Source organism: Alligator sinensis, unplaced genomic scaffold, assembly GCF_000455745.1.
Source record: "Alligator sinensis unplaced genomic scaffold, ASM45574v1 scaffold410_1, whole genome shotgun sequence".
NCBI lineage: Eukaryota > Metazoa > Chordata > Crocodylia > Alligatoridae > Alligator > Alligator sinensis.
This window is the reverse complement of record NW_005841972.1, coordinates 476,660-487,049: the sequence shown is the minus strand read 5'-3', so window position 1 is coordinate 487,049 and position 10,390 is coordinate 476,660. Positions and strand designations below refer to the sequence as shown.

Here is a 10,390-nt window from a genome sequence, read left to right as displayed (position 1 = left end):
TGCTTTCTGGTAACAAGGCTAGGGCTCTCTGTTACAGGGCCCCATTCAGGGCCCCAATGAACTGGGGGAATCCCAGGGCACACAACCTCACCATCACCTCCAGGGGGTCATGCATGCAGCGCACTGTGTGCCCCAGCATGTTCTGGAGGGCACTGCCCACCTCTAGGACAACCTCCTTGGTGGTTGCCTTGCCTATGCCAAAGAAGTGGTCCATGTAGTAGCGGCTGGCAGGTGTGGCCAGTTTCAGCAGAGAAATGGTCAGCCAGGCATCTTTGAGGAGGGGCTGCTGCATGGTGGTATCCTGCCACTCTAGGTGTAGGCAGAGCTGCTCCAGGAAGTCCAAGAAGGTGGCCTAGGTTATGCAGAATGCCTCCAACCACTGCTCATTGTCCCAGGTGTGCTTGTGCTGGACAATGTGCAGCCACCAGTCCTGGGTGCCTCAGCGGGCCAAGAGGTGGCAAGACTAGCAGCCCACGAGGGCGAGGTTGGCATCCTTGCTGGGGTCTGGCCAGCAGGATGAGGTCCCTGGGACAATGCATTGGGGCTGGGCAGGCAGTCACTGTATGTGGGGAAGCTGGCAGGGCCCTGTAACAGAGAACCCTAGCCCTGTTACTAGGAAGCAGAGCAGCACCTTTAAGATTCAAGTCTTCAGAGCGAAGCCTGCCAGCAGAGCAGGGGTTAAAGGCTAAGCCTTGCAGGCTGGTCAGCTGACTGTGGCTCTCAGGTGACTGTGAGAGGGCCCAGACCAGAACTATATAAGCCCTAGGCTGATCCAGAGGAGCCTAGGCTGGGACAAAGGGTGGACTCTAGAAGGCTCCAAGCAAAGCTGCAGCAGTTCTACAAGTGAGAGAAACTGGCAGTGGGGACTCAGAGACATGGAGCCCATGGGTAAGAAGGCTAATGGCCTCCATTAACTTTTCTTTGTTATAGCCCAGGGACTTACTATTTATGTTGTAGTTTAATCTGGTGGTTTGTGGATGAGGCTATAGGGGAGATGGAGACCTCATTAGTGCTCACAGGGGCCAGAGAGCCCAGTGCCATGGGGATGCAGCTGCAGGGACCGGAGATCCTGGCACCACAGGGGCACAGCTACATGGGGCCAGGGGCCCAGAGCAGATTGAGAGAAGGTAGTGCCTCAAAGCCAGCCCCAACACAGTGGGTCTGAGCTAGATGGCCTACCTACATAAATAGGGGCAGAAGCTGCATTGGCTGAGACCCCAACAGAGTGAACAAAAGATGTGTATATAACATCTGCAAGGCATGGGGCATGATAAAGGGATGGTCTGGAGTCATGTAAATAGCTCTTAAGGCAGTAGCTCATCACCTCAGAGTGTTTGTGAACATAGACCAGACCTGGGAAGCCCTGGGGAAACCTCCTCTTTGAGAACACAAAGAAGCATGAAGACATGGCAGGAGAGTGAAGGGGAGTTTCATAGTAACTAGGGTCAGGAGGGACCTGAACAGATCATTTAGCCTGCCCCCCTGCCTCAGACAGGAATGAATGTTGGGTTCACAAGACCCCAGACAGGTGATCATCTAACCTCTTTTTGAATTTAGCCAAGGTAGGAGCAAGGACCACTTCCCTAGGAAGTTGGTTCCAGATTCTGGCCACCCTAACTGTAAAATATTGCTATCTGATCTGTAACCTAAACCTATTCTCCATCAGCTTATTACCGTTGTTCCTCGTCACCCCAGGTGGTGCTGGGGAGAATAGGGATCTTCCTATTTGCTGATAATCTCTCCTGATGAGATTGTAGGCAGCCACCAGCTCTTCCCTCAGCCTCCTCTTGCCAAGGATGAACAGGTTCAGGTCCCTCGGTCTCTCCTCATAGGGCCTGTCCTGCTGCCCTCTCACCAAGTGGGTGGCCTTCTCTGAACTCTCTCCAGGCTGGCCACATCCTTTTTAAAGTGTGGCGCCCAGCACTGGACGCAGTACTTCAATTGCGGCCTGACCAATGTTGCATAGAGGGGGAGTATCGCCTCTCTGGATTGGCTTGAGATGCATCTTTGGATGCATGAAAAGGTATGGCTGGTCCTGCTGGCTGCGGTCTGGCATTGGCGGCTCATGTTCATCTTGGAGTCAATAATGACTCCAAGATCCCTTTCCGCCTCTGTGATTTCAAGAGGGGAACTCCCCAGCCTGTATGTATGCTGTGGATTTCTTCTCCCAAGGAGCAGCACCCTGCATTTATCTATGTTGAACCCTATCCTATTCTCGTCCTCCCACTTTTGTAGTCTGTCTCAATCTAGCTGCAGCCTCTCTCTCCCTTCAAATGTGCCCACCTCACCCCACATCTTAGTGTCATCAGCAAACTTGGATGATGTGCGTTCAACCCCCTCGTCCAAGTCACTGATGAAGATGTTAAACAGTGTGGGCCCGAGGACTGAGCCCTGGGAGACCCCACTGCTCACATCTCGCCAGGTTGAGTACAACCCGTCCACCACTACTCTCTGGGTGTGCCCCATCAGCCAGTTTTTTTACCCATCCAACTGTGCAGGCATCAATGCCACAGTCACTTAATTTATTAATAAGAATGGGGTGAGAGACAGTGTCAAAGGCCTTCTTAATGTCTAGAAAGACTTTGTCCACTGCAACACCATCATGCAAGGATTTAGTTACCTGGTCATAAAAGGCAATCAGGTTGGTCAGGCAGGACCTGCCTTTGATGAACCCATGCTGGTTGCCCCTGAGCATGATCTCCCCGGCTGGTACCCCACAGATGTGCTCCCTGATGATTTTCTCCAAGATCTTCCCAGGGACCAAGGTGAAGCTTATGGGCCTATAGTTACTTGGGTCCTCCTTCCTCCCTTTCTTAAAAATGGGGACCACATTAGCTAGTTTCCAATCCCCCAGCACCTGGCCAGATGACCAAGAATGTTCATACAGCCAGGCCAAGGTCTAACTACATCTGCACTGACCCAAGTCCTAACCGAGTCTGTTCCCAGAACAAAATTCCAATATAATTGGATTTCAGGGGCCCATTGCAAGGCCCTAGGAAGTGGGATCAGTTTGCTGCTAGGAGCTGCAAATCTGTTCCCACATCCCTGCATGTGTAGATGCCTGCCCAGGAGTGTTTACTCGTGAATAGTTTACTCAAAAGTATTCTGGTCCCACATCAAATGCATGTGTAAACACGCTCAGTATGCTGCTTTGTTCCTTCACTTCATACTAGTAATTTATTTTTGTGATAGAAACATTTCACACACTACTGAGACATGTTAGAAAACATAGGTAACATGTAGGGGAGGCATGGGGGGACACATACCCCTCCCCCAACAGGGCCACTGTTGATGGTGCCTGTGGAAGCTCGCCAGCTCTGGCCCTGCCACTAGCAGCGCCTGCAGGAGCCTGCCAGCTCCAGCCCTTCTGCCAACACCGTTGGAGGCGCCTGCAGGTGCCCCCCCAGACTCAGGAGGCACCAGTCACCCATGTTAGAAAACATGGATAAAGAAGGGAAAGTGACAATCCAAACAAGTGTTCTCCAAACACTTCTCCTATGACATAAATGTTCAAACAAATGAATTAAATAAGATAAAACCAGGGCTGAAAAATATTCCTTCCGCTGAGGGTTCAAAAATCAGTGACAAACTCAGATGGAGATCTAAGTCGGCTATAGTTGGGCTTTACTCAACACATCAGTCTAAATGGCTTGACCTATGGTAATACTTTATAATAGGATATTGTAGAGTAATCTCTGCAAGGGCACTATGATCATGATTTTTGGTACCTGTTGTTACCACTAGTTCATATAACTTAAAAGAGAACCATCTCTAGGCCCATACAATGTATGTAACATTCCTGGTTTCTAATACTAAATGTATCAAGGCAAACACTGTGCTGGTCTGCATTAAAGCAAGAGAGTTTGCATTTCAATAATTACATTACATTATTTAAACATTTACCCACTTCAAAATAACAGCAACCAGAGCATTAGCATGTGCTGTGGTCAGCACCACCCAGATCCTTTGGACATGAGCACTTCATCCAAGATCAAAGATGAGTCTTCATTTATGCACTCTACATTCTGCACAGCAACGAATGCTGCTTCTCACGTTCTTTGTTTCATACAGCAATGAGATAAAGTAGTCTGGGTTCATGTAATTTCTGGTTGTGTATGCAACACTCCTATCACAGCCTTTTTTTTTTTTTCTTTAGACACTTTTACAGGGCAGGAAACATCAAAACATGGGTATAGACATGAGCAGTTATTTGTATTCCTCTCCATGCTCTTCAGCCTACTTCCTTTCCCGTTTCTGGAGCAGCAATCTTGACTCACGTACTTATGTTTGATCTGAAAGATTATTCTGGAATTATCCAAGAATGCCACCTGAGGCTTTTCATAGATCTTTTTTTTTTTTTCTGGAATAGGCACTTTTCTGTAGATTGAAACATGCAGGCAAAAATGGGGCTATTAGTCCAAAGCAGACGGAACTAGATCCAGGCCCTCAGCTCCACTTATGAACACACATTTCAGTCTACATTCATGTGGCCCCAGGTCTTAGCTGAACTTTCGTGTTCCTGTGATGGCTTTCCTACCATAAAAAATTTTCTAGAGCAGCTAAATGGGTATCAAGGTGGGAAGGAAGACCCATCTCATCAATGGTAATGGAAGGGCTGGGAATATCAGTGGATTTTTTCCAACAACCAAGTGCATCTGTTCTTACTTCCTTCTCTTTCCTCGTACAAAATTCAGGAACTGCTATGCAGGAGCATGGTACAAATGAGAAATAACTCTGCAACTGAAACCCTCAAATGCTCAGAAATGCAGCAGTTAGTACCCTGAGCCTGCTTTACCTCAACTCCTTTGCCTATGGGCTTCACAATCAAGCTTTCCTTGACTAATTACATCAGTCATCATCATCATTCTTATTAATGAGAAATATTAGGCAAATATCACTCCTTCCCTCCGCAACAATACCAAGACTTTTGTAAAACTATCATTCCACAAGACCTCCATGCAAACAGCTAAAGCCTCTAAGAAACACAGAACCTAAGCCTCCACTCAGTACTGAGTTGGAGTATGACCATTATGTAAGCTAAAAACCCTGTGACCTAGAATGGAAAGCAATAGAGTTGGTAATCTCAGGCAAGCTTTAGGACACAGACATAGCATGAGCCTACCTTATTGTTCGTGCTAAGTGAGGTGGTCTTGCCAAAAACCTCCAGAGGCAAGGAGAAGGCTGTGCTAGGCATATGGATGCAGGATTGCTGTATTGAAGGGCATGGTGGAGAAGCACTCGGTTCTAATGCATTATTTTGGTTCAGTCTCTTTCTGTTGCCACATAATCTGCCATGTTTCTATTCCTCTGGTTTCTTGCTAGTTGTCTGAAGCTTTTACATCTGGGAAAGAGGTGTACAAGGCATTAGTATGGTGTTCAGGCAACCACCGAATGCAAGGTGGTCCATATGAATTGCTAATAGTACCAACAGCCATGAGAGTGTGTTGGGGGAAGGGATCACTTGGCCCAATCCTCACTCTCCAGATGAGCCAATGTAAAATTCATATGAAAGGGAAAAGCAGCTGATGACACACCATCTTTCAAAAATAATGTTGTGATCTTTAAATGTGAGATGCCTCTCTGTCCCCAGACCCTCCTCCCATTTTATACCTTCCATCGCTCCATTATCCTGCATCAGAAATGCCATAAGTTCCCATGTGCTTTCCCCAGCCCTGAGCCAAAGCAGCCTCCTGTTTGAAGGAGGAGGAGGGTGGTGAAGTCTGTATGAAGCTACAGAAAAGCCCCAGCATCAAGTCATTGTGTGATCAGATGCAGCGACAGCAACACCAGCAGCAGCAGGGGAAAGCCGTCTGGTTGGGGGGAGACAGCAGCTTATTTCAACTGTGTTAAGAGAAAGTATGCTTCAGTGTTGCTGTTCTTTAGGGCTTCCTAAAAAGAAAGGCAAGAAAAATTTCTGTGTGGGATGAAAGTGGCTTGTCTCGATTATTTACCCAGCAATTATAAGTAAATCAGTGATGCCTGAAGGGGATGGTTGCCATAGTTACAATAGGATTGGAAGGACCATCATTTGGTCCTGGCTTCAGCCAATCAGGTTGAGGATCCAAAGCTGCAATATAAAGTAAAGATTCCCATCTTCCAGCCACACAGTTACCAAGAAAGAGAAATAGGTTTAAGAATGTTGGAAAGTGCTCCGGACAACAAACAAGACGGCTTCTCCCGTCATGGCGGACTGTGACAACCCAGCGGGAAGAAAACGCAGCAGGGCAGGCAGGTGAGAAAATACAACTCTCCCTATATCTCCATTTATTGTTCTGCCTCACTGCAGCCCCCTCCATCGCCCCACCCCACCCATGGCCACCATTGACCCCTTCACCCCTACCCCCGAAACCAACAATAAAACCCCCTTTGGATGAGGGACAAAGAGATCTGTATGGAAAAATGCTCAACTATTCTCCCAAAATTGTTATCGTAGGCCTTTCAAATCAAATTTCTCAAAGCAGCTTCATCAAAGGCCCCCAGCTGGGCTCTTGCAGAGCGACTCAACCCATATTTCAGCCGCCCACATGGCCCCCTCCCCCACCAGGTCTTGGATGATGTGACAATTCATCACAAAGTCAGTGCTGCTTAAAAAGTGTATTTGCAAAAAGAAAGAAAGAGCGCGGTTTCTAAATTGATCATAGTCTCCAAATCTCAGTACTTGAGACTTCTGAGGACGGATATTTCCAAAGGCTGCTATTAATGACTTGTAAATGGAGTCCTTTATAGGATCAAAGCCAAAGGGCCAGGACATAGTTGTGTGTGTTTGCTGTTGTGATAGCTAGAGGAGGCGGCTGCGTGTAGACAGCAAAGCCGCAGGATAGTGGGGGGAGCTTTCCTCCCCTGCTGCTGCTGCCCTCCATGTTTCTTAGTGTCGCTGCTGCTGCTGTGTGACCCATCTTGCAATGGATACTGCAAATGTGATGCCAGTCAGGGACAGAGTCAGCTAATATAATGCAATCAGAGTTGAATGGCTGGAATGGAGACAGACAAACTACGACTGCTTGCAGCTGAAGGAAACTGGGAAAGAAGAGTTCAGAAACTAAGTAGTTGAGGATCCAAAATTTGTCATTAATAAATAAGTATTTCAGTTGGAACCTCTCAGGACACCTTGAATAGCACAGCAGCCCATTCCTCTAGTCAGAGGCTGATGGATGCTTTCTTAGCAGTTGAGCCTACTTTGTTGGGTTTCCTTTTTCTCCTCTAAGTTGTTGAATCTCAGGGCCCTTTGGCCTAAGAGGAGAAAGGATACAGGCAAAGAGAGGATAGACAGAAGTTCAGTTACTTTTTCTTTACTGCTTCTTCTCTTGAAATATGCATTCTATTTTTGTTGTTAGCTGGAATTTGAGCTCTAGGCTGTATTACCCCAATGTAAGCACCACCAGCAAAACAAGCTCCCCATCATATTCTCATACTAATAGAAAGCAAACTCACAGATGGTAAAATAACAGAGTCTTGTAGGTTTCAAAGGGACTTTCTATGTGAATTGTTACATTATTAGGTAAACTCTAAGAAGAAAATCTTTTAATCCACTGTGGCTAATCCAGTCCACTTTTGTTGGCCATGGCATATTCAGCACCAACAAAAGGCTCTGGCTGACAGACACCGGCATACATAATGTATTTATAACTCTGCCACTCTGGGCTTGTTAGGCAGCAGAAAAAGACACATCCCAGGCCAGCAGCAGGGGCCAGAGTAGAGGATTTGCAAAACTTTTATCAGTTATTTTCATTTCAAAGAATCCGACTGATACTTACACTGAACTGCTTACCAGGAACAACACAAAGAGGAAAGAATAGTTCCCAATGCTGGTCTGCTCCCTGCTTTAGTGCCTCTTATAGGTTCACCCCAGTCCCTACTCTGAAGGCTACTAAAGGTTTGGCTAATGTGTTTGGGTCCATGGTCTAGAAGTACTGATAGAACCTGGTTAACTTCTTTGCAATGCTAGTAGCATGCTGGGACAGTAACAGAAGGCATGTCATCCCAAGGAATGGATTTACCATGAGAGAAATTGAAGCAGTAAAGGATGAGTGTTAGGGAAAGCTCTCAAGTGGAGGAGTCCAAGGCATGGAGAATCCATGAAGGCAGGACACTTGGACAGACCATACACAACAGCTTCTGCTGCATAGCCCTGGCACAAGTCCTTTCCATTCTCCATGTGCAAAGATCCCATCTACATTTCCACAGCATGCCCAGTCCTTCACCACTAGCTCTAGAAGAGGAGTCCGGGGATTTCACCTGCACAGCATGTCCATTCAGAGACAAAGTGCAGCAGCAGATAAAGATCTGTGTGACTTCATCTGAGGAGACAGTCTTTCACTCCAGCTGCCTCAGAGCCCCATTTAACTGATGCTGAGCAAACTCCAACTAAAGCAGCAACCCAGGGCGAGGACCTTCTTAGGATAAGGTGTGCAATCCTTGCACACTAGTCCGGGGGGGGCAGGGGACTATGAAGGCAACTGACCTGAGCCCAGGTCACCACTCCTGAGATGTATTCTCTCATCACTGCAGCCACAGCAGATGTCACTTCTATCAGTCAGAGCTTATGATTTTTTTTCAGTATAATCTTCCTGGGCTTTCTGTCAGTGTGCTATGGAGTGAAGTATTGTTGGGTAAAAGGATACAAATGAGGCAGGGCTATGCAGTAGCACATGCCGACTTAAAGGAATAGCCAAAGTGAAGAACTAAAAGTAAAATGGAAAGGTGAAGTGCAGCTAAATTCAGATGGTGTCCCTGATTAGACAAGAGGGAGATGCTGGTGAGGAAGCCTCAGTGCAGAGTACAATGCTCCTCACAAGAAGCATTGCACTCAGGAAATAATGTGACAGGCCCTCTCACTCCCACCCACCTCCCACCCTTGCCCATAAAAAAATGTTGTTCAGATGGCAGAGATGGTTTTAAGGATATCAGGGGGGGCCATTAACATTTGGGGGGCATTTTACTCTGTTTGGTGAAGACACTCTGAAATTGCAATGCCAGAGCAGGGATAGAATCCTTGGCATGGCATGTGGAGCAAAGCCTGCCTAGGTAGGCTTAACAGTAAAAACACTAAATACCACACTGCACATCCCTTTGTTGTGTGAACCCTACACTTTTAGGGTTATGCTAGATTATACTGATTTCATTTTGAAGAGGTAGAAAAATGGTAATGGAGCTTTAAATTTGAGAGAGACTGATAGAAGACATTACATAGGCTATTTAGGGGTCCTTCCAAAGTAAAAGCCAAGGGCAAGTGAAGCCAATAGAAAAGAGCATATACTGTGATGTAAAAAGTGTCCTGGGCTAAGAGGGAATATGAAAACCAAATAGTCAGAGACATCTGAATAACAGAGGATAAATTCTTTATGAGAAATTCAATTCTGGATATGCAGAGGATAACAAGACCATTTATGGATGACAAGCACATTGGAGTGAAGCCAAACAACTCTTGTACCCCAGAAATGTTGACAAGATGCTTGCCCTAATACTGCATTTTCTCCAGGTAACAATATATGAAGCACATTGAGAACCTGCGTTATCAGAGTAAGAAGCAAGGCACAAATTGACAAACTAAGGAGCAGCAAGTCACTAGAACTGTCTGGCGGGCATTCAGTAATGGTGATGGAAGATGTATATGAAGTGGGTGAACCGCTAGCAAAAATATGCAAATATATTATCTATCATTCAAGAAGCAGGTATGTTATCTATCACTCAGGTCAGATAGTGCCCCAGGGCTGGAGAGTCACGAAGGTTACACACATGCATTTAAACATATTAGGAGTTTTCCTGGTTTGTAATTCCCAGGTTACCTTACTCCTAGTAATTTGAAGCAATATTTAAAGATAATTATCAATTGTCTAGACTTACATAACTGTAATAAAGATAAATCAGCACATCTTTTCTTCAGGAAAATTGTTTCCACCCCCTCTGTTAGAATTCTTTGTGGAAAAAGGGAAATGGGCAAGGTGAAGCATTAAATATCATTTATTTGGACCTTCCTTGATATAAGGTCACAGGAGGCTGAGGACACTAAGTTATAATGGAACATCATGAATTAGAATCTAATGACAACAGAGAGTAGTAATGAATAGGCCAGGAGATTAATATAGTGATGCCATGAATCTGCATATTCAAAATGATGTTATACAGTATGTTTGTTAATATTCCAGGAAAGGTAAGATGACCAGATGTACAGATAATGCAAAATTATTTAGTGCAGTCATGATCAGAAATAACTGTGGGAAACTTCAGGACAAACTAACATAAATTAAATGAATGAACAGCACAGCGGTAGGGGAAATTCACATGCAACAATTCACAGAGCATGTGCACACTTTAGGTTTTAAATTAAATGGGACAATAGAGACAAAAGAACTACTCCCTAAGATAGACACATTAATAAGCGCATTTACCC

General features: G+C 45.8%; 1 long non-coding RNA gene across 1 annotated transcript; it reads left to right on the top strand.

The window, feature by feature from the left end:
- Nucleotides 1–797: 797 nt before the first annotated feature.
- Nucleotides 798–9,543, top strand: LOC102383609. Its single transcript, XR_323470.1, has 3 exons — nt 798–888; nt 6,101–6,232; nt 9,479–9,543. It is a non-coding gene; the product is annotated as an uncharacterized LOC102383609 (long non-coding RNA).
- Nucleotides 9,544–10,390: the final 847 nt, after the last annotated feature.